Genomic DNA, 5,550 nt, shown 5'->3' with positions numbered 1-5,550 from the left:
AAATTACACCTATAGTCCCCAAGTTTTTTGAATATTGTTTCCGGATAGTCCCTGGCGTGGATGAGGGTTAGTTTTTGGTGTTAGATGCGTGTGAAATGACAAAATTACCCTTACTGTCAAAGTTAAAAAAATATAATTAATATTTTACAATTTATGACCCACCACCCACCCTACCCACCTCATCTTCCCCACTCCACACCACCACCACCACCACCATCTCCACCTTCAACCACCACCACCATCTCCACACTTCACCATAACCACAACTGCCACCGTCTCCTTGTTCGAGCCAAATCAGAAATTTATAAGGATGGTGAAAACTTATGTGTTGTCTTCCCACTTCCGGTTTCACCGACAATTATCAAAGTATCATTTCTCTGAACCTCTTATACAAGCCTTTTTCTCAACTAAGCAAACTAGGTTTCGTCCCGCCCGCGTTGCGGGGCGCTAGACCGAATAAAACGTTAACGTGCTTGAAACCTTATAAAAACAAAAATCTTTATATACGAATTTCCACCAAATAACAATCTCCTCTACCAGCTCCACATATTTGTAAATTATAACTAAGAAACAATAGCAGCGCGAAACCTAACTTGATTAGTAATAAGTAGACAGAGTACATGATGCTGAAGAGACGTTTTGAAAGTCGTATGCCCAGAAGCAAAGATCCAATCCTACACTCTACCTGAAACAGAAGACATTATAAATTCTTCAAAACACTCATATACATGGTTTCTTCTAAGATATTAACATTATAAAAATAATCAAGTATAATAGGGTGCAGGTCTGGTCAAATTAATAATACAGTACTATAATTTGGGTGGTTGGGCTCTAAGTTAATTTTATTAGCAACCATCACAAAATGATGAATGTGGTCAATAAAATGACTCCAATATAATAATCACAAAATACTTTCAAGGAAAGGTTTATTCTTTGTGCAAGACTACCACAGACCTCTCTTCGTGCTCATACGTGGATGTATTCTTCCTTTGGTACATCAGATTGTTCTTTTTGGTTTCACCAGGCGTTTCCCACTTAATTTATTAGCAACCGAACTCGGGTTATTATCTCCCTTTTGTTGAACTTCATTATTGCTCTTTTTGGCTTCACCAGGCGTTTGCGGGAATCGATTGACTTGATTGTGCTCACTATCCTGTGATTAATCAACAACAGTCAACCAAATACAGAATAACAAACATCTTTTATAGACGGCAACTTTTACGTCTATATATTTTTATACCAGACCCTTTACTTCTAAGGGCATGTTTGGCTAAGCTTTTTGAAAAGTGCTTATTGACTTATTGGCTTTTTGAAAAGTCAGTATGGAGTGACTTTTTGGAAAAGTCACTTTTCCCACTCACATACACCCTCATTGCCAAACACCATTTTAAAGCTTATCACTTTTCAAAAAGCCAATAAGTTGTTTCAAAAAGCTTAGCCAAACATGCCCTAAAATCCAAACCATCATTAGTCGAATCCAAAAACTTATACTTGTTTGGGCATAAACGCGTATGAGATATGCTAGGCCCTGCACTACATAACACTTGAAAGATAGCTTCTGAAGTAGCAGCCATTGAGTTAAATCACAACAAAATTCAAATTCATAAACAATTAAAAAGAAACACACACCTACATGAAAAAAAACCAACCAAATTACAATTACCTAATCAAAATCAACAAAACAAAACAGAAAAATCAAAGAAATTAAACAACAGCAGCATACGATTCTCCACGCAAAGAGCAATGAAAAATGTTATGAAGTAATTGCAACCAGTTGCACAGACCTCCATCGCTAAAGAGTTGCCGATTAAGAGAGTACAAAGCAGTAGATGTTGATTCTTCACAACCGGAAATACTTTAGCTGCCACCAAGATATTGCACCAGATATTAGTGTTCACCAGGACTATTGAATTACCCCATAGAAACCCTAATAAGAAGACAAATGGAGATGTTAATAAAGAAGATTTCTTGTCTCTGATATAGATTGACCGTGCAAGAAACACATATAGAAACCCTAATCGGAGCTGGCATAAGAATCACCAAATGCAGAATACGATATCAAAACTTGAACAGTTATACAACTTTATCCAACAAATATTTAGAAATCATCTAAAAAATCGTCTCCAAAACCAAATTACCACAACACAACCGATAAACACTACGCTCGACTCATTCTAAGAACGACCCTACCCATCTGCTGCCAGATTTATCCGCCGCAAAACCACCAACGACAACGTCGAGCCAAGCCCCCTTCCATCCGTAATCGACCATCGACACCCTTTACTAACCCTAACCAACTGCCTTTCACCAGCTCAAATCCAAGTAAGAAACATATGGCACCGCGCCCCTAAAACAAAGGAAAGATATACACAGAGGCAGTTAGCAAGGCTTGACGTCGGAGCGTCGTTGTCTACCGTCATCCCCACCGGAATTTCAGCAATGGAGGCTTTTTACACAAATCAAAAAATGAACAAAAAACCCTATCCAGAAGGTGCCCTGCCTTAAAAAAGAGGAATAAGAAAAAGAACTATTGAGATTCGAACAGGCGCCGGAGATATTGATTCATAATTGGCCAACCATTACGCCAGAGACTTAATCATGCAAGAATATCAAATGAAAATCTATTTAGACAATATCAATATCGGAAGATGAACTAAAAGCACAGCCAATGAGGCATTGCCACATGAGAGGAAAACACTGTTCACAACATTAGAGATTTAATAGATTTATAATTATAATTAACAAATGATCAATAAGCAAAAGCATTCACGTCTACAGCATACATTCGTAACCACACCAATAAATGTTGAGCAATATATATATATATACATCAAGAGTACGTGAAGCAATGGGCAAAGATCTTCTCTGTTGCTCAATCTTGTGTCTCCTGAGAGAATATTAGTTGAGTAACTAGAATGTGAAACACTAGATGATACGTATGTGATTTTTTCAAAAAAGAACCTGACAAGGAAGTCTGAGTTATTGATGATTCCAGATTTGAATTGAGGAGGATTGGTTTTGCTGTTTGAATTCAAGTTTCTTTTGTCTCCTGCCGCCATCCCTAAAAGCGAATAAATTTTGAAGTTTTCTGCCACAACCACCACTTCCGCCATCATCACCACCCCTGCCAGAACCACCACCACCGCCCCTGTTTCTTCCTGACAATCCCACCCCCACTACACCCTTCCGGCCGACCATGGTACTACATATGAACCACCGTCGCCGACAATCAAGCCATCATTGCTTTTACCGCCACAACTGTCGTCTTCGTATTTCTGTTGCCAGATTGCTTCTGCTTTAATGAAAAGTTCCACCGACACAACTGTCGTCTTCGTCTTCTCCGGCGGTACAAAATCGGAACATGAGTATGTTACCGAAAAAGGTAGATCGGAATGTCACCAGAACAACCGGTGTCACTGGTTGTGTTGTACGGTTGATTCATTGCTTGTTATGATGTCACTGGTGTTTTGATTTGTTTGGTTTTGGATAAACAGGATCATGGAAATTCTTGTGGTTTTGTTTCGGTTTGAAGCTTGATTTGGGTTTGAAGCTTGATGATGGTAGAAGGTGGAGGGTGGTGTTGACAGTGATGTGAGGGTGGGTTGGGGTGAGATGAAGAGAATGGTGGTCCCCACTTGACCTAACTATATTTCTTTTACATTTAAGTTTTTTTTTTTTAATAAAAAGGGCATTTTAGTCATTTCACAACCACTTAACACCAAAAACTAACCTTCATCCGCGCCAGGGACTATCCGGGAACAAAAATTGAAAAGTTGGGGACTATAGAGGTAATTTTAGAAAGTTAGGGACTAAAAGTGAAAAAAGGTCAAACCACAGGGATTATCCGGGCATTTAACTCTAAAAATCAAATAGAGATAATAAAATGAATAAAGAAGTAAGGGTAAATTACACTTTTCGTCCTTTATGTTTATATCGAATTGCAATGGATAGCCTTTAACTTTAATAATTACAGTTACAATCCTTTATTTGGAAAACTCATTACATCTTTCGTCCTTTACCATTAACAAGGTTAATTTTAAACGTTAAATATTGTCACGTGGATCTCATATGAGGGCATTTATGTCCTTTCCCACCTAATTCTTCCCCAATTCTCTTTCCCTCTCTCAACTCCCTATCTATCTCTAGCTTTTCTCCACCACTACCATCATCCTCATCCGGCCACCACCACCAGGCACTTTTCAGGCCAGATCCACCATCACCCTCCCCATCAACCTCCGCTGCAAGATTTCAGCCACCACCGCCATCTAAGTGGTTTGTTTCTCATCTGAACCATTCACCCAATACCAACACCTATTTGTTATAAACCCTAATAGACCCGACACATAGGCCACACAAGTACGGCAGAAAAAGATATACATAACTACAATCTCCACATGAGGAAACCTCATCACGAAGCTCTTAGCCACTTCTTTTCCAAGCGGAGCACCACCACAACCAATCAACAGAAGCGAACTCATATCATACTTCAAAACGACGTCGGATTTCGCCATCGCCACCACGAGCGGTGGCGACACCTGCATATACGTCACCTTATACTTCTCCACCGCTTTCAACATATTATTAAAAGCAAACCTCTCAATCAAAACTAGCGTATCACCGAGCGACTTAGCCCTAATTAACATAAAAAATCCAAAAACGTGAAATAACGGTAACGGAAAAAACGAAACCGGATGCGGTTGTGGAGATGAAGATGCATCTTCGTCTCTCGTGAATACAGAATCGCCGGTTGAAATTCCGGTGAGATAACTCCACACCTTTGATTCTGTCGGTTGTACTGGAGGAATACAGAATCGCCGTCGTATCGGACTGGTTAACTTTCCGATGAATGACGCCAGAGCTTGAATTTTGTAACATTGACACGAATTGTGGAGAATCGATGATAATCGTAGGTAATGGAAACGACAACCAAAAGGGGGTAAGGATTTTGATTGTGTGGTTGTAAAATTAAAAGGAAAAAGAAGATATATATTTTAAATATAGTAGTAAAATTACTAACCTACTCTCATGTGCAAGGCACATTGCATACTTAACTGGAAATTTTAACTTGGTTAGTGTCAAAGGACGTAGAGTATAATGAGTTTTTCAAATAAAGGATTGTAACTGTAATTATCGAAGTTAAAGACTATCTATTGCAATTCGATACAAACATAAAGGACGAAAAGTGTAATTTACCCAAGAAGTAATGTTGAGAATGAAAATAAAAAGAACAATAAAGAATCACCTCTTCAAAAATTCTTTCTATACTAATAAACGAAAATCTTTTGCGACACATGTCACTTTCTCATACCCCTTGCCATTATTTAAAAAAAATCTCTTTATTAAATAACAAATAATAATTTTTAACTTTATCTCCAATGATATTAAAATAAAGAAAATGTTAAATATATCAATAGTGAGAAGTAATCTTTTAAAACGAATTTTAAGATTAATGATGATCTTACATTATTTTGGTTAAACAAAAAGATATATCTAAAAACAAATCTTGGCATGTGTCGATATTAATTAATTTAAATTAGTTAGAAAAACAAA

The 5,550-nt window shown here is 37.9% G+C and overlaps 1 long non-coding RNA gene across 1 annotated transcript; it reads right to left on the bottom strand.

Annotated features, from left to right (window-relative positions):
• Nucleotides 1-232: 232 nt before the first annotated feature.
• Nucleotides 233-3,565, bottom strand: LOC110890724. Its single transcript, XR_004871042.1, has 3 exons — nt 2,962-3,565; nt 2,841-2,887; nt 233-407 (listed from the first exon to the last, which is right to left on the bottom strand). It is a non-coding gene; the product is annotated as an uncharacterized LOC110890724 (long non-coding RNA).
• Between the last annotated feature and the right edge of the window lie 1,985 nt (nt 3,566-5,550).

The sequence above is a fragment of the Helianthus annuus genome, chromosome 11, assembly GCF_002127325.2.
Source record: "Helianthus annuus cultivar XRQ/B chromosome 11, HanXRQr2.0-SUNRISE, whole genome shotgun sequence".
In the NCBI taxonomy this organism is placed as follows: Eukaryota; Viridiplantae; Streptophyta; class Magnoliopsida; order Asterales; family Asteraceae; genus Helianthus; species Helianthus annuus.
This window is presented reverse-complemented; position numbering and strand designations above follow the sequence as displayed.